The sequence below is a fragment of the Biomphalaria glabrata genome, chromosome 1 (assembly GCF_947242115.1).
Source record: "Biomphalaria glabrata chromosome 1, xgBioGlab47.1, whole genome shotgun sequence".
NCBI lineage: Eukaryota > Metazoa > Mollusca > Gastropoda > Planorbidae > Biomphalaria > Biomphalaria glabrata.
Genome location: NC_074711.1, coordinates 18,394,251 through 18,414,122, shown reverse-complemented (window position 1 = coordinate 18,414,122; position 19,872 = coordinate 18,394,251). Strand labels below are relative to the sequence as shown.

At 38.2% G+C, this 19,872-nt stretch overlaps 1 protein-coding gene across 1 annotated transcript in view; it reads left to right on the top strand.

The window, feature by feature from the left end:
- Window positions 1–19,872, top strand: part of LOC106058117 (uncharacterized) — a 113,419-nt gene that overhangs the window by 2,594 nt on the left and 90,953 nt on the right. The window lies entirely within an intron of this gene.

Genomic DNA, 19,872 nt, shown 5'->3' with positions numbered 1-19,872 from the left:
GCAAGTCTTCAGACATGTCGGTTGAATAGTATGCCGAGTCTACATGTTTACCCAAGATTAAACTCAATGTTTACAAAGATCGGGTGGGTGGTCGACGATTATAGCGACGAATATAGCGAAAGTGTTATTTCTAAGTGTTCTAATTGACATTGTCTGTTACAATTTTAGAGTAGATTTCAATATAACAAGCAAAATGAAAACAAAAATCTTAAAAAAAAAAAAAAAAAAAAAGCGTACAGCCATATCTATCAATACTGTAAGATTTATTTCCAAGTTTTCGATATTACCACTATTTGATTAACGAATTGGCTAATTTTTAGTTGATTTCATGTTTTGTTAGAACAATGAATATTTGTGCAAAGTTTCAACTTGATCCCAACATGAGAATTGGGAGAAATAGCTTTTCAAAATTTGTACCAGACAGACAGACCGACAGACAGACGAAGTGAGTTGATATAAACTTTGCTAAAAGGCCAGAGGATCCCCTCTCCCCTTTCTTTTAGCAGAAGTGAAAGTTGAGTCTGGTCTTTCCTAATACCTTGCTCGTGTTTAGTGTCCATAAGTCAACACTCCTACCATCTCCATATCTACCATCCTTCTTTTCTACAAAACAGTCTACATCTGTCATATCACATATCTACGGTAATCTACAATCTATCATCGACATATATCTACCTCAAAATAATCTATATCTTAATGTTATTTGTCCTGTTCGAGGCCCCCACCAATCGGAGGCTCTATGCGGCTGCCTAGTTTGCCTATGCCTAATGCCAGCCATGCTACCATGTGTCTATTACATATTATGTACCATATATCTACCACTTAGTCATGAAGTGAGACTCCCATATCCACAATCTTCGTAATTTCTTTTAACTGAAAAAGGTTTGCCTAGTTCGAATGTTGTTTTTTTTTTTTTAAACTGGCTCAAAATTATTTTTTAAATTATGCTTTTTACTTGCAAATGTCATTTAAAATATTCTAGATGTCATTCAACATTGTCATCAAATTAAAATTGACATTACATCAAATCGACATCAACCCACATTGACTTTCCATGACGTCCCATTTTCATTGCTTCCAAGAGTTATGACATCACTTTGACATCAATGCACGTAGACGTATTACACGACCATCCTACCCCATTGATATTTGACCACAACATCATCACATCACATCCCATAGCTATCAACACTTTATCATCATTTTGTCGTTCATCCTTTTGATTGTGAAATGAATGGCGTGTTCAAATGAGATCAAGAGTTCAAGAGTTCACCAAATTAAAACGTTTCCTTTCTCGATCCTTCTTAAAACAGCTCTTGATGCATCATGTCTTCATCTTGACAATTTTTTGAACATAATATTTAAGATTATTCTGATATCTTTCACCCGTTTTCTTTCCAGAAATACATTGGATTTGAACAATGAAATTTAGACCCTTGTCACGTGTCATTTATATAAATGAATTTTAAAACAAGGCGAAAACATATTTAGCAAGTTTGGTATTTTATTATCAATTTTACATTGAAATTACAACGTAGTTACGATAGTGTAACGATAGGAAAGTGTGACTAAATGAACAACAGAAATATTAATAGCACATATTTTGTGACAGAAATAGAGCACAGTTCAAATACAAATTATGTAAGTTTTTGACTTATCAAACAACAACAAAAAACATTAAAAATACTTTTTGAAAAATACAAAACCTCTTTCACACAACTTTAGGAGCGATCGTTTTGCTCCTAATAACCTAATGAATGCTATTGGTTTTTGTTTTTTTTTAAATAGAACATTTTTTATACTTTGAAAAATTATTACGATCAAACTAAAATTTTCCCAGTTGGCCAACGAGATACTATTTCTTTTCCCAACAATATACATAGGCTGTCCAATTTCTAGGTAAATCTTTGGAGTCATTGTTGAGATCTGTGTCCACCTAGGATTTTGAACCCAGGTTTTAGATTTTAGATAAGAGTTGAATAAAAGTGTTGTAATGAAAACATTTTTGTTACGAATTTTGTGACAGTTGAAGTACACATGTTTTAAGTTTTTAGATATTGTCTGGCTTACAAATAAATACTTCTTTGGTTAATATATTATTACTCTTGTGTGGTGTTTTAAAATTTTCTGGAATAGTTAGTCTCTAGAACCTGAAGACCCGTTTTTTTCCAGTCACTCATCAATACAATATTAGTCAATACTACTCAACATAATTTAGAAATGTTTTGTAATATTGACTTTTTCTTCTTTTCGCCTTTAATTTCCTCACTAGTTGATGTAGATTTCTAAAAATAGCTTTCGTGTGAGTGAACTCGTGACAACAATTGAACTCTGGGTAAAAATATTGGCGCCCTGAAATCGTTAGATCAATCGCTCCCCGCCACCACTAGACTAGCGACAGACCTTTTTTTGGAAATAATGTACGAAATTATATAAGTTTAAAGAAAAATAATTGAAGCAACCGCTAAACAAATAGTTGAACGTTCGCAAAGCTAATTCTAGAAGGAACACTTTCCCCCCATTATGTTGGGCAGCGCCATCGGGCTATTCAGTTACAAGAAAGTATTCTAAGTCCTGTAATTGTGTGTTGGAAAATAATAGCCTCCACCAAGAAGTTGCTCGTCTATGCAAGGCGAAACGTGAAGCTTTGTATGTTTGTCATTTTTCTTTCGGTGCGTAATCGACAACACACCGCGTAATGATACATCCACTGGTGGGAATGACGTCACTCTCCGAGGCAAATGTGTAGGCTTAGGATAAAGAGAAGATTATCAACTTATTCGATATCACATCTTAATGAAAACGAGTGGGTGTGAGATATTTCTGATGGTATTTCAAGGGTTCATTCGTTATTTTTAGAGCTCTTTGTTGATTCATAGTGTGCTGCGTTAGAGATTGACAAATACTTGGTTTATAACAGTCTTAATTGTCTCTTCAGATAATTTCAGAGGATTGTATTATAAAACAATACGTGCGGTGATAAGAAGCTCTCGTTATCCAGTGTAAGAAATGATAACAACATTTGCAGCTTGTAAAGATAAAAATTGACCTGTTTTTTTTTTTGTAAGAGCTGCATAAGATTTAGGCCATTATGTAACACTGGATATATGAACAAACAAACAATATGTACCGCGCAGTCACTGCTCTTTATTTTTTTTCATTTATGTTTTTAATACTGATTTTTTAAATATTTATTTTGTGTGTTTTTATCACATACAATGAGTTGAGACTAATTTCGATGACAGGTTCAACGATCTAAGGCGGACATTTCGGAGTGGGTAAGGTAATCAACCCCCGCTCCTTGCCTTAGGAGTCCCCGTCCGTTGAGACACTTTGACAAGTATACCCAGGCCTCAGTTGCATATTGTAATACAAATTAAGATAAGATAATTTTTATTGATCCCATCAAATGGAAAATCAGTTTGACTACAATTGACAACCTCAGCGTAACTACTGTAACAATAACATTATAGATGCAAATACGAACAATATTCACACACGAAACACATACACACTCACAACCAGCGCTTTATGAATTAAACTTCTATGAACTTCTCGATGATGACAGATGATCTTGTAACACTCTGACCGACAGAGGGAGGAAGGAGTTTATAAATTTTTCTGTTTTAGTTCAAATGGAAAGGAGACGACCACTTCGTTCAGATCTTATGTCACAGTGGTTTAATGGGTGAAGGTTATTTTTAAGAATCGTGTTTTGGAAAGGCATGTTTCATAGAAAAGCTCTTCAAGAGATGGTAGCTGTGTTCGAGTGATTTACGATGCTTTCTTAATTAGTCTATTTAGTCTAAGTCTTTGTGCAAGTGAAGTATTACCATACCAGCAGGTGATGGCAGAGTTAATTAGACTGCTGATAGTTGCTGTATAAAAAAGTTTAATTATTGTTTAGTCGATATTAAACTTCCTTAGTTTTCTAAGATAGAAAAGACGTGAATTTTTGAGTAAAGGTTTTGACAGTGTTCACTCCATTTCAGTTTGTTGTTGATGGCTGTACCTAGATATTAATATATCTTGCACTAGGTCTACGGTTTGGTTATTTATCTGAATGTCTGCAAGATGGCCGCCTTTATGTTTCCTAAAATCTATTATCATTTCTTTCGTGTTCTGAACATTTAAAATCTACTATAACGAAAAACAAATATGTTAAACTTCCTCGCATGTAAAGTTTCCCTTTCAGACATTGCGATCTATTGAGCAGATGATGTAAAGGTCATCTGTGTCTGTGGCCAACGGTTAGCGACTATATCATGTATCACACCATTCAACCGTCTTTCATTTTCCTCAACTGACGTCAAGTACACATTAGAGCTGGGTGGACTCAGAGGCGCCCATTAGAGCTGGGTGGACTCAGAGGCGCCCATTAGAGCTGTGTGGACTCAGAGGCGCCCATTAGAGCTGGGTGGACTCAGAGGCGCCCATTAGAGCTGGGTGGACTCAGAGGCGCCCATTAGAGCTGGGTGGACTCAGAGGCGCCCATTAGAGCTGGGTGGACAAAGAGGCGCCCATTAGAGCTGGGTGGACAAAGAGGCGCCCATTAGAGCTGGGTGGACAAAGAGGCGCCCATTAGAGCTGGGTGGACTCAGAGGCGCCCATTAGAGCTGGGTGGACTCAGAGGCGCCCATTAGAGCTGGGAGGACTCAGAGGTACCCATTAGAGCTGGGTGGACTCAGAGGCGCCCATTAGAGCTGGGTGGACAAAGAGGCGCCCATTAGAGCTGGGTGGACTCAGAGGCGCCCATTAGAGCTGGGTGGACAAAGAGGCGCCCTAAAGATCACGAAATGAAAAATACCAGTCGTCACCAGAATTTGATACCGGGATCCCTTGGTTCGGAAGCCAAGCTCTTTACCACTCAGCCACCGCGCCTCCAAGTTTACATGTGGTATGGTATATATATAGATCTACTTTTACGAATCCTGTCGGATCCGCTTATGACACTTTCCCAAGACCTGCGTTTTACATGATCGTCTCAGCAACGACCTTCATCACTTGGCATTGCACTATTTCAACAGAGTGTTTAAATATGGCAGCCGTCATTTCGCGCCATTACCGTTAATAGCAGCAGTGAGGTCGTGAGATGAGCGATCAGGAAATACATGAACATTTTCAACTTGTTGTCTCAGACATGAACATTTTCAACTTGTTGTCTCAGAGATGAACATTTTCAACTTGTCTCAGACATGAACATTTTCAACTTGTTGTCTCAGAGATGAACATTTTCAACTTGTTGTCTCAGACATGAACATTTTCAACTTGTTGTCTCAGACATAAAATCGTTCATAACATTTTCAACTTGTTGTCTCAGACATGAAATCGTTCATAACATTTTCAACTTGTTGTCTCAGACATGAAATTGTTCATAACATTTTCAACTTGTTGTCTCAGACATGAAATCGTTCATAACATTTTCAACTTGTTGTCTCAGACATGAAATCGTTCATAACATTTTCAACTTGTTGTCTCAGACATGAAATCGTTCATAACATTTTCAACTTGTTGTCTCAGACATGAAATCGTTCATTAAATATGTCCTTGAGTTTGTATTCTTTATGGAAAGATCTCACGAACATTAATTTCACTTTTTTTTGTATTTTCATCATTTGTTGCTAGTCTTCCTTTTTCTTTCTCTTCCTTCTCTTTTCTCTTCTCTCTCTCATCCGCTGCATGGTCACGAGGTATGCTCGCAAAACTGTCATTGGGTCGTCTTGATGGTCCCGGATTCATACCCTGCTCGCTGTCATCCCCTGTCGTCCTGCGGAAGGTTTGGATTAGGAAGTAGATTATCTTCAAATCTGAAGGAACATCCGAAACATGCTTAACATTTTACAAACAAACGAACATTGTCTTTCCCCTCCAATTTATTTTTTTATTGAAATATTTCTATCTAGTCTTTAACTTTTGCTCTGCTGTAGTTTCTATGGCTCGGACACAAAGCAAAGGAATATAAAACTTTCACAAATAAGTTACTTTATTCATTTTAATATCTTATCTTATCTTATATAATACAGACGTTACTTCAAAAAAGAAGATGATTACGTCCTACGCGTCATGCATTTAGTCATGCATATTAACCAATGACTTAAATTCTGCCAAGTCACTGGTTTTCCTGGCTATTTTAGTTACTTTCTGATCTTACTTTAACGTTAATTAAATAGATTTTATTATTAACTTCCTCATTTGGAATACACTTTTAGATAAAGCAATAACCTCACATGCTCTGTCTCAGCTCTGTCTCCTTTCGTTCACACACTAAGACCATTCAGTGCCATGGTCATCAAGGCGTCCCATCTGCTTGGTCACATTTATTGATCATTAAAGGAGTCGTCCACTCGTCCAGAAATACATTGAGGAAACTGGCCAACCAGGGGTAATGACAGAAAATAGTAGTTCAACTAGTGTGTGTGTGTGTGTGTGCGGTGCACGAGGTGTGTGTGTGTGAAAGCAAGTGGAAAGGTTCCCCGTACAATCGACACGCTACTTTTCAACCAATAAAATAGCCTATCGCCAAACATTCTATAAATGTTGCTGCTTTTTAGAGCAACTCCAAATTAATTCTCGAAGTGTCTCGCGCCTCTTCGTGCCTCTATTCAACTTGAAACCTTTGGTTCACGCATTGAAGGCCTCGATACACTCATTTTGGAGGCTTGGTTCTAAAAATGGGGCGACTTCCTATATAATTATTTCAACACTTTTATTCATATCTGTAGAAATTGAGGCGTATTAATTTCCCAGTCGTATTTGTGGTAGCTTAATTCAAGTAGTTCAAACCTGGTTTTACACAGTTATATATATGGTGTCATGGTGGCAGAGTGGTAACGCGCTTGACTTCAAAACTGAGAGGTCTCGGGTGAAGACTGGGATTTTGAATTTTTTGACTTTTATGTCGCCCCTAAGTCCAGCCCTAAGTCCAGCCAACTCTAATGGGTACTTGGCATTAGTGAGGGACAGCCTCATCAACCGTGAACCACAGAAACCAGGGATCTATACATCATCTGCCTTATAGTTCGCAAGGTCGTTGAAGCAAAAAAGTTAAAGTAATTAATCACAAAGCGTTTCATTACAACATTCTCAAAATGTTATTATGTCGGTAACTACATAGTAAACATTGTGTGTGTGTGTGTGAATGTTAGTGGTTAAAATTAAGTTTTTGTAACTTGTATGCTGACTCACTATTAGATTTAGGATAATTAAGAAAAACCCAGAGTCAGTAATTGAAAAAAATTGAGAACTCACTGAAAGATAATAAAGACAAATAGAACTCATGTGATTGAAAATTTTTAAAGATGGAGAGAGAGAGATACACAGAGAGAGAGAGAGAGAGAGAGAGAGAGAGAGAGAGAGAGAAAGAGAGACCAAGAAGAAGTCTTAGATAAAGAAAAACAAAAAAACACCAAATGAGAGACTAAAGGAATGAAAAGAAGCAGACGATGAGATGGAAAAGATAAAAGCTAAACTCAGGATTTACTCGTGAGATCTTGATAAGGAATTCCACATTTTCTGGGGATTAGTTCGACTTTGATTTCATCATGAATTCTTGTCTGAAAGTCAGACATGAAAGTGAATGGCTTCAAATCGTAATTACTGAACGTTACAAAACTTCTCCCTGGAGATAAATCAACATGATGCCATCGGTGATTCTCGTAAATTTCCGTGACTTTCCGTGGGGCTCAATCATTCAGTAAAAGATTTTGTGCATTCTTGTTTGTTTGTATAAATTTCAATGAAGTGATCTGGAAAAATTGAGTTTAAACGATTTTATCTTGTAATGTTGAGACTTAACTGAAAGGTTTCAATCACGTAGTAAAGATTTGTGTACATTCAATCATATGTGAGTCATATATAAGTCATGTGAAAGTAAATTTTTACTAGTGTCTTGACATGTAACATACCATTTTTGACTTCTTTTTACTGAACCCTTTTTGTGTTAGTGTTTCACAATGCCTCTATTCAATTCGTAACTTCGTGTAAACTTCTAATATCTGAGTGGGTGGACGCGTTGCTCCAAAACGGCTCTGATCATTTCCCTAGAAATTTAATAGTTGATGTATATCGCCGAGAAAAGAATAAGTAGCTTGTTGATCACACTGAGAAAACTCAAGTTCGACCTTTATGATTTTTGCAAGTTGGCTAGAAACTAGAAAATATATCTCTTGAACGGACTGTTTCGCATTCCTTGAAGAGTTTAATAAACTAATGTTCAGGAAAATTTTGCGCATTGTCTTCTAGGTCTAGATCTAAAGGCCTATCAACGAATCATTCTTAAGTGTAGTAGATCTAGACATTCACTTAACCAGGAGATTCTTTCTCGGGGAATAGGCATGGGGCGGGGTAAAAAAATGTTCCATTGATTTTTTATTTAAAATTCATCAAGAGAAAAACAATCGTTCTCTAAGCCGTATAAAGGAAGTATTGCCTATTTTAATAAGTATTACAACTGTTTTTCTAGTTTAAAGTATTGAGATATACTACATCTCTTTTATACTTTAGAAAGAAAAGTTTAATTTACCAAAATCAAAGTTAAAATTTTACAGAAACAATACAACTTTGACAAAAAATAAAAGGCAATAATATGATCAAAATGTTCAAATTATATCTCCAAATCTTCAATGAAAATAAAGTTATTTCTGTTTAAATCTTCCTTTGATTTGATAGACAATTTGGTCACTACCAAATTTATCTGATTTTGTGTCCTAGGTTTATGTTACATCTTACAGATCAGTGAAACAAGTTGAATCTGACTGACTTTCAAGTGTTAACTTATTTTACACCTAAAATCAATACTCCTCTTCAAGTTACACATGGTCACAAAAACAAACATGACGTCAGAAGATATTTCAGAAAGACATTCCTAGTGTGCAATGTTTTCCTCATCTGTTTGGTCAACAGTTCTATCAAGTCTGCAGCGTTTATGCTGAGTCAACTTAATGCTCTCGTCACAAAAAGGAATACGGTGTTTGGACTTCGCTAGGATTTAAATTCTGTTACCGGAAAATAAAAGCCATAGAATACAAAATGCAACTTGCATTATTACATTTTTTTGATAATTTTGTTTTGGTTGGGGGGGGGGGGGGGGGGGGCTCACAATTATAAACATTTCTTTCTTGTCCTTTCTTTCGGTTACATTTAGAATTTAAAAAAAATTATTCACAAAGTTGTAAGATAATAAATGAATATTTTTTTAAAATAAATAATTTACGTCTAAATTAATTTTGTAAATAACGCTACGGGATTCTAAAGTCTACGTGAAAGTTGGTACCTGAAGTGACAGTGTCGGAACCCTTAATTTCTGGTAGGTCTTCACTAGCCCTAGAGACTCTCTAGAATAGAAGACTAGAATGTAAAGTTGTAATAACAAATAAAACAATAAACACAAATTTACAAATAAAAAAATATTCATAAAGTCTCATTTCGTATTCTAAATGCCAAGACAATGTCGGGCAAGTACTCCTTTTTCTCTAGTGCCGTTAGAGTATTGAACGGGTTGCCTGAATCCTGGAAAACCATTGACTTGGTGGAGCTTTAGTTTCTTCTTCAAATACACGATAAGATACACACATTTTTTTGTTGAAGTAGCGTAATTTGTACTATAATTAAGGTTGTGACCCTGGGTTTCATATTAACTTTTTTTCAACATCATATCTCCCCTAATCTCTCTCTCTCTCTCTCTCTCTGCGTAGGTTCGTATGTACTGAGCAAAGAATACAATTATATGTTTATGACTTATGTCTCCATATTGAACTCTTGCAAATACCCTTATAACATTCAAATCCAGTAACTTCCCCAGAGACAGTCTGATTGCGCAATATAGTGTTTCTGAGGTCCAGTCCTATAAACACATTCATTTCAGATGGCTTTTAATTCTCTCTTTCTCTCTCTCTCTCTCTTTTTCTCTCTTTCTCTCCCTACCGAGACGGCCATTGTACCAGCATAAATTGAAGTTATAAATACATCTTTATATTTTTGTCCGATTTGTCCAGAATATGGAAAGAAAAAAAAATCAATTAGGCCAAAGATTTTTATAAATTCAAGGCTAATCAATATTACTTTGTCAGATTAGACATTTTATCCAGCCCAGGAGACACAAGAAAAACACTTTTAAGTTAAATTAGTTTTGAAAATGGTTTATTTTGACAATAGTGACGAGGTGTGATGATACTGTTTGGAGCCCCTCATCAGCACAAAACATAAAGATAGTATTTTTAATTTGTTTAATGCATTTATGACCCAATTAAAAAAAAAGCCATAAATGGCCTCGGTTACATGTTGCTTTTTATATCGAACATTCGAATCACAAAATAGTTTCAAACCTTTTTTTTTGTTTTATAATATTGTTACGAATGAACAGTGACAGGTAGAGGTCACTATGTGTGACCCCGGCGAGATGACACAGCACCGAGTGTTATCTGGAATCTATGCATGTAAACAAAGACAGGATGGGACGTGCCTCACGTGTTGTTCCAGAGGACGAACAGATTTACGAAGGGGGGCATTGTGACAAATGAACAGTGACAGTTAGAGGTCACTACGTGTGACCTCGGCGAGATGACACTGCAGCAGGCATCCTCTGGGATCGACATGTATAAACAACAACAGGATGTGATGTTTCCTCCCATGTTGTTCCAGAGGGTACTAGCAGTGTTTTTGCAACAATAGACAAGCGATTAGGGACTCTTTATAAACCAGAGATGTTCATGTGAAAAGAGTCAGTACAGTCGTCGATACTGTTCTCTACTGTGCGAGACAGTAGAAGAGAGTGGACTTGAGCCGTTACAGTCGATACAGTCGATGTAAGACGTATACGCTACATGTTACAGTGACGAATTGTTATAGTTATAATTCAATAAAGTTATTTAAAGCTGAAAGTTGAGTCGTCAAGTTCTTTGCAGAGTTTCTTTTATTTGTGTGCCTAGTACATTTAGCCAGAAAATCAGAAATACGTAACAATTGGTGTCAGAAGTGGGATGTTTTCTGGCTGAAATGTCTTCGAGGAAACTACTTAACCAACTGTTGGTCAAAGAATTAAGGCAAGAACTTCGTGAGAGAGGTCTGCAGCTCAATGGTAACAAAGAAACACTAACAGAACGCCTAAGACAGGCCCTTATTGAGGAAGATCAAGATCCAGATGAATACTTATTTGAATTAAACCCAGATATGACAGAGATCCTGAGTAACATGCAGGGCCAGATGGACTTAATGAAGGAGAGCCTCAAGAAAATAAACGCCATGAATGAAAAAGTAAATGAACAGATGAGCTCTATGAACGAGAAGATTGACCAGAGAGTCAACACTGTGGAAAAAGAAATGGAAGAGATAAGGACTCATGTCCAAGAACAACTGAGTAAGGAACGGGGTACTAGAACAAAAACATTAGTGCCCGAAATCTCTGGGAAGATAAAGCCGCCTGTGTTTGATGGATCCATCTCATGGACTGTTTACAAAAGACAGTTTGAGGCAGCGGCCAAGGTTAATAACTGGAACACTGAAGAAGAGAAAGCGACTGCTCTGGTGTTAGCTTTAAGAGGGAAGGCAGCAGAACTGTTTCAGTCAATAACAAATCAACAAGATTACGCTGCCATTGTTAAGGCTATGGAGCTCCGTTACGGAGACGAACATTTACAAGAAGTTTATAGAGTTCAGTTGAAAACCCGACAACAACGCTCCGGTGAAACCTTGCAAGAGCTAGAGGCGGACATAGAACGTCTTGCTCATTTGGCATATCCAACAGCAGCACAAGACTTTCTGGACGTCATTATCACTGATGCATTCATTGATGCTATTCGAGATCCAGAACTGAAGAAGGCAATAAGAATCAGTGGTAAGCGCAAATCCAGCGAAGCTCTGGTCTACGCCCTCTCCTATGAAGCCGCCAAAGACGCCTCTAAGAATATCCATCATGGGCGTATGCTGGAAGTCCAAGAAGAAGATCTTACACAACTTCTCAGAAGGGTAACTGAAGTTCTAGAAGAACGCAGACCAAATGAGAAGCAAGAAGGACAGAATAGAACCAGTGTACGTTGTTGGAATTGTGGAGAACCTGGCCATCTACAAAGGAACTGCACGAGAAGATTTCCCCGACAAACAGAGTATCAGCACAGACCGGAGACAGATGCAAGGTCAGGTGCTCATGTCTACCAGGGAAAACTAACTTTCGCCGGTTTTATGGGGCAAAAATCGGCGATCAAGAACATGACAGCCCCTGCAACTATAATTCCAGTCGCTGTGTTAGGGAAGAATAAAAGTCTGTACATCAATGGTAGAATTGGATCTCGAAATTACCGTTTTCTTCTAGATACTGGTGCCTCACGTTCAGTCATTCGTCCAGACATTGTCAAAAAGAACGAAATCAAGAGAGTGAACTCTTACTCCTTGAAGACGGCCAGTGGAGAGATGATGCCTATACATGGACTGACAAATATAAACTTTGAGCTCGGGCATCAGTCATTTATACATGAATTTCTGATCGCTAACATTACAGATGACTGTATTATTGGGCTCGATTTTATGCAGAAATGTGAATTCTCTCTGAACATCGGAGGTGGTACTTTGAAATGTGGTGATGTTGAGATTCCCTTGCTCGGGGATGAAGATGAAGAGAATGGTCAAATAAGAAGAATCCTTTTAACAGAAGATACAAGTTTGCCAGCTCAGTCTGAAGCAATTATCTGGGGAAAGTTAGAGCATGGTCAAACTGCAACGATGACGGCGATAGTGGAAGGCATTGAAAATGACAACAGCGGAATGGCAGTAGGAAAAACATTGGTCCTTGTCGGAAAAGATCAAAAGGTGCCCGTCAGAATCATGAACCTCGGCCTACAGGAGAGACATCTAGAGAAAGACAGCCCCATCGCAATATGTAATACTCTTGACCTGATAAGAAACTGTAATAATGATATCACGATCGTTAATTCCACCAAACCTTTCAATCCACAAATTACCAAGCTCCTGACAGAAATGAAAGTGAATTTATCAGATGAGCAGTTCAGCAAAGCGGAACAGTTGATCATTGAGTTTGAAGATATTCTGCCATCTGATGAAACAGACTGCGGACGGACAAACATGGTACAACATCGAATAGACACTGGAAACACCAGACCGATTCGACAGCCACCACGTCGCTTGCCGCTAGCAAAGCAACAAGAAGCTATGGACATGATAGAGGGCATGACGCAGCAAGGAATCATTGAGCCCTCAAATAGTCCTTGGTGTTCGCCTATTGTCTTAGTAAAGAAGAAGGATGGATCTATGCGATTTTGTGTAGATTACAGAGCTCTGAATGAAGTCACACATAAAGATAGTTATCCACTTCCTAGAATCGACGATACTTTGGACACGCTTGCAGGGTCCCAGGTATTTTCTACTCTCGACCTAAAGAGTGGGTATTGGCAAGTTGAAATGCATCCCAATGATAGAGAGAAAACCGCCTTCTCTGCTGGCAATGGCCTCTGGCAATTTACTGTGATGCCATTCGGTCTCTGCAACGCACCAGCCACCTTTGAACGATTGATGGAGAGGGTTTTACGAGGACTTCATTGGACTACATGCCTTGTTTACCTTGATGACATTATTGTCATTGGCAAAACGTTTGAAGAGCACCTTGCAAATCTGAAGGAAGTATTTCAACGGATAAGAAGTGCGGGAATGAGACTCAGCCCAAAGAAGTGTTCCTTATTCAGGAAAAACGTTAAGTACCTTGGTCACATTGTGTCAAATGACGGAGTCAGCACTGACCCTGACAAAGTTGAGGCAGTGAAACGATGGCCTACGCCAAGTAATATCCATGAGCTGAGAAGTTTCTTGGGACTCTGTACATACTACCGACGTTTCGTGCCAAATTTCTCAAACATCTGTAAGGTCCTTCATCAACTGACAGAGCAAAAGAGGCCATTTATTTGGACATCTGAATGTCAAGAAGCTTTCGAGAGGCTGAAAAACACACTATCCTCATCACCAGTATTGGCCTACCCCATTCCAGGGAAGACATTCATACTCGACACAGATGCAAGCAACACTGGAATAGGCGCAGTCTTGTCCCAAAAGGTGGATGGAACTGAACGAGTCATCGCATACTTCAGTCGAGGCCTATCGAGAGCTGAAAGGAACTACTGTGTGACGAGACGTGAATTGCTGGCTGCTGTGGATGCAATAAAACATTTCCACAAGTACCTATACGGGCAGAAATTTATCTTAAGGTCAGATCACGCAGCTCTGCAATGGTTGCTTTCGTTTAAGAGCCCTGAAGGTCAGGTGGCAAGGTGGATCGAACGTCTTCAAACCTATGAATTTGAAACTAAGCACCGAAAAGGGCAAATTCACCAAAATGCTGATGCACTGTCTCGACGACCCTGCAAAGCAGAATGTAAGCACTGCAAGAGGGCTGAAGAAAAGGATGTAGCTGTCAATTGTCTTCGGCTCGGAGTAGATGTTTCCGGACCCTGGTGTGATAAAAGGATTCGAGAGGACCAAATGCAAGATGAAGATCTGGCTCCCATTCTTCTATGGAAAGAAGATGGACAACGGCCAGATTGGAAAGACATCTCTGAGAAGGGGGTAGCCACCAAGGCGTACTGGGCTCAGTGGGACTCGCTGACGTTAGTCAATGGTGTCATCAAAAGAGTTTGGGAATCTGCTGATGGAACATCCAATCGCCTTCAGCTGATGTTACCCAAGGTGAGAGTTGCTGAAGTACTGAAAGAGATGCATAATGGCGCTAGCGGATCTCATCTTGGTGTCAATAAGACTCTGGAAAAGGTTCGTCAGCGGTTCTACTGGTTCAGATATAGAGAGGATGTAGAGGAATGGTGTCGAAGGTGCGACATATGTGCGGCAGCAAAAGGCCCTCGACGCAAAACTAGGGGTCTTTTGCAACAGTATAATGTTGGTGTTCCCTTCGAGAGGATCGCAATAGATGTAGCAGGCCCATTTCCTGAAACCAAGAAAGGAAACAAATACATCTTGGTAGTCATGGACTATTTCAGCAAATGGCCAGAAGCTTATGCCATACCAAATCAAGAAGCTATCACAGTGGCCGAAACACTCGTGGATAACTGGATCAGTCGCTTTGGTGTACCTAATGAGTTGCACTCTGACCAGGGCAGGAACTTCGAGTCCAAAGTTTTCCAGGAGATGTGCAAGACACTTGGCATCGAAAAGACTCACACGACAGCTCTCCACCCGCAATCTGATGGGATGGTGGAGCGATTCAACAGAACCCTAGAACAACATCTGTCTAAGGTTACTGATGACCGACAAGACGACTGGGACAGCCATATCCCCATGTTCCTCATGTCATACAGAGGATCCGTTCATAGCACCACAGGATATACCCCAGCGAAGATGTTATTTGGTCGTGAGCTTCGTCTACCATGTGACCTGTTATTTGGGATTCCGAGAGATACGCCAGTGTCTTCAACTGAATATGTCACCAATCTCCGAAGACGATTGGAGAATGCTCATGTATTGGCCCGCAGAAACATCAAGACCAACAGTGACCTGATGAAAACGAGGTATGACAAACGGGCCAATACGTCGGGGTTCCATGAGAATGATCTAGTGTGGCTCTATAACCCACAGAGACGAAAAGGCAGATCCCCGAAACTCCAAAGAGACTGGGAAGGTCCATACCGTGTCGTAAAAAGAATAAACGACGTGGTCTACCGGATACAGAAAAGTCCACGGTCCAAGCTGAAGGTTGTCCACGTTGACCGACTCCATCAGTACCGTGGTGAAATAGAATCTGTTCGGGACGAACAGATCTAAGAAGGGGGCAGTGTTACGAATGAACAGTGACAGGTAGAGGTCACTATGTGTGACCCCGGCGAGATGACACAGCACCGAGTGTTATCTGGAATCTATGCATGTAAACAAAGACAGGATGGGACGTGCCTCACGTGTTGTTCCAGAGGACGAACAGATTTACGAAGGGGGGCATTGTGACAAATGAACAGTGACAGTTAGAGGTCACTACGTGTGACCTCGGCGAGATGACACTGCAGCAGGCATCCTCTGGGATCGACATGTATAAACAACAACAGGATGTGATGTTTCCTCCCATGTTGTTCCAGAGGGTACTAGCAGTGTTTTTGCAACAATAGACAAGCGATTAGGGACTCTTTATAAACCAGAGATGTTCATGTGAAAAGAGTCAGTACAGTCGTCGATACTGTTCTCTACTGTGCGAGACAGTAGAAGAGAGTGGACTTGAGCCGTTACAGTCGATACAGTCGATGTAAGACGTATACGCTACATGTTACAGTGACGAATTGTTATAGTTATAATTCAATAAAGTTATTTAAAGCTGAAAGTTGAGTCGTCAAGTTCTTTGCAGAGTTTCTTTTATTTGTGTGCCTAGTACATTTAGCCAGAAAATCAGAAATACGTAACAATATACTAGCGATATATTACCGCGGCCCGCGGGTCTTTATTTGCGTATCACTGATATAGTCACTGAGAGTGTTTTGGAAACAATTAAACAAAATAATAATGTTATGTATAAGTAAAGCGAATTCGTGTATGTGAAAATAGTATGAATGGAGCTATCAAAATAGCCAATCGACCTAAATCCATTTTTTAAAATAAAAACATTTGCTTATAGAGCTACATATATTTAGATCTAGATCTACAGTCTAGATACTTATATAATAGATGCAGATCTACCATTAGAATACTGAATTCAAGGGCTCAAGAAGCTTATTAATTATTGTTAGTATATTTAATATTCCCCTTAGAGAGCCTCATAATGCCTGTCCAATCATAGTGTGTTTACATAACACATGTTAGTTGTGTGCGACCGCAGCGCGCGATGAATAAAGATATAAATTACGCCAGGACGTCTAAATTCGCAGATATATGGAACGAATTTATCTAAAAATGCTTTTGAAACTCAAATTTGAAGGTTAGTGTTATTAAATAATAAAATCAATGAACTATATTTAGTATTATCAGGTGTTAAAGTAAAAGACTATCTTTACAAAGAGTAGCTCTTAACATTAGATTTCGTTACGTTTGGCCCTGTGTCATGTAAACATGGCTATATGACCAAGATCCATGCAATAGTAATACTCTTCATTGACTTGGGCAACTTTTTTTTTTAAAGATTCCTCACCCTTCTTTTGGGGGCTACTTTACGTATATATGTCTGTTCCAGTTAGTGCCCAATGAACATTCATGCTATGCTATCAAGATTTTTCAAACGGTTTTGATTTCTACACTCTATATTATAGATTACGCAATAGGTCGCGGTTTTGAATTTCTCTCACACCCATTATCGGATCGAGTTGAAGCTTTGCGCAATTATTTAATTATTTATTGGCATAGACAAAACATGAATCAATTAAAAAAAAAATTCATTATTTAATTACTGGTAATTAATTATTTTCTTTGAGACCAATAATGGAAATTAATCCTTCAGAATTAACAGATACGAATAAATATGTAGGGTTTCGTCCACTAAGATAATTAAACACATTGTTTCTCCCACACCCATTCTCGGATCAAATTGAAACTTAACGTAATTATATATTGTAGGGTACAAAAAAAATGTTAACTAGTTTGTCAATTAATTATTTTGATATCGAATAAGGGAAATAACTTCTACATTATTGATAGATATAGTTGTACCTGCAGAACTCCTTCCCTTAGATAAGCTTTGTTTTGTTTTGTTTTCTTTTTTTGGATACGAAATCTGTTGCAATGTAACTTGTTATTCCAATGTAATAAAGATGTCTTGTAACTTTATATTAACGGAAGATATATGAATGAAATTTTGACTCAATTAATACAAAAGAAAAACATAGCCAATAGTCATTCCTATGTGACATGGTAATATCCCCTTGCAGTGCTCTAATAGCACTATGTGCCTTACAATGACTGACTTCTACCTTTTATCTCTGTTTGTTTAATGTCCATTATTTGCCCTCCTTTAAGAGAGTAGTTGAAAGGCATGCAATTTCAATGTGGTTGTTAGCATCATGTTAAATCAAGTGAAGTGGAATTCATCAATAAAAAAGTTCAACAAATAGCTGTCTTGTTTTCTGGTGAAAACACTGTCTCGTCTTTCGCTCCTCAGTGTGTGCATTCAATAGTTGTAAACATTCATTTCCGAACCTGGGGGGTCTCGAGTTTAAATCCTTGTGAACACTGAAATTTTGAGACGACTTTCTAGGACGCCTTGAATCCATTCAACTGTAGCTCTACCTGATATATCTTGGGGAAATAAAGACGGTTGATCGTTATCCTAGTCACTGTCAGGGTTCTTAATTATATATATATATACTGCTGCTGCTCTGCTCTGCTTGTCTTGTGTCTTGTTGTGTTTCTTAACTTCGTTCCTGTGGCTCACTAGGGGTTTTTGGTACTTTCTTGGTTACTCAGAATTCATCAATACTTGCTTAACTCAAATACGAACACTTAATATACATCAACTCTAACTCCTTATATTCACGAATATCGATAATACTTTAATACTTAATAAAGCACACAATTATATCACTCTTATTAAATACACAAAACACCAGTCCATCAACTTATGAATATATAAACGCATAAATACCAGTCCATCAACTTATAAATATATAAATGCACAAATACCAGTCCAGGAAGTAAACGTCCAACCTTCCTGGACCTGGAGCAAGACCTTACTGACTTAACACATTCTCTCGCATATTCAACGAAGACTTAATCACTCAGTTCAATACACGTGCAACACTTCGCATTCGTAACAAGGGGATATAACAATCATACCAAAATATCAAACTAACATTCATTCATACCTCTCCCTGACAGTCACATGACATCCTCGGCTATACAAACAAATGAGCTGTCCATCATAATTCGAAAGGTATGAAAGGGTAACCTATCTTTATAAGTACCTTCAATGAAGTGAAGATAGGTCAATGGGGCCCATATTCTAGAACAGGGAAGATAGGTCAATGGTGCCCATGTTCTAGAACAGTGAAGATAGGTCAATGGTGCCCATGTTCTAGAACAGGGAAGATAGGTCAATGGTGCCCATGTTCTAGAACAGGGAAGATAGGTCAATGGTGTCCATGTTCTAGAACAGTGAAGATAGGTCAATGGTGCCCATGTTCTAGAACAGTGAAGATAGGTCAATGGTGTCCATGTTCTAGAACAGTGAAGATAGGTCAATGGTGCCCATGCTCTAGAACAGGGATTTTTGTCCGTCATGCTTACATCAAGTTACATTTATCTGGTATAGCAATAATACATATACATATGGACATTTCACTGGCAGAGCATGAACACATATACATATGGACATTTGTATTGGAATTTCTAAACATTAACAATAGTCCATTCTATGTTAAAGTACATGCCCAGTGTCAACAATCATCTTCATTCAAATACATTTTTTTGAAAGCTTCACCACAAGACATTAGCTTCGTTTAATAGTTCAAATCAATGACATTATCTCTTGCTTCGTTCACCTTTGTTACAAGTTTAAAATGAAGCGAAAGAAAAGGACTTCGGATTAAAATAGGTTAAAGATAATATAGATTTTATTTTTAAAGAACTCAAGACGGAATAATGGAACTCTTTTACCAGCGTCCCATAATGTGCAAGAAAGAGAGAGAAAGAGAGAGAGAGAGAGAGAACTATAATTAATCTATGTGTGGGCTGAGAATGGATGTACTTGTGTTCTAGTTTACCTCAAGTGAAATATAATTGTATCAATAGTTAATCTGAAGATTTTAAGATTAAGTAAGAAAAGAGAAGACATCTATAGATATAGATAGATAGATAGATAGATAGATAGATAGATAGATAGATAGATCACAAAAGATAAACAAGAGACAGAAAGACTTTTATTATTGTATCAATGTCCTAATGTACAAAACCTAC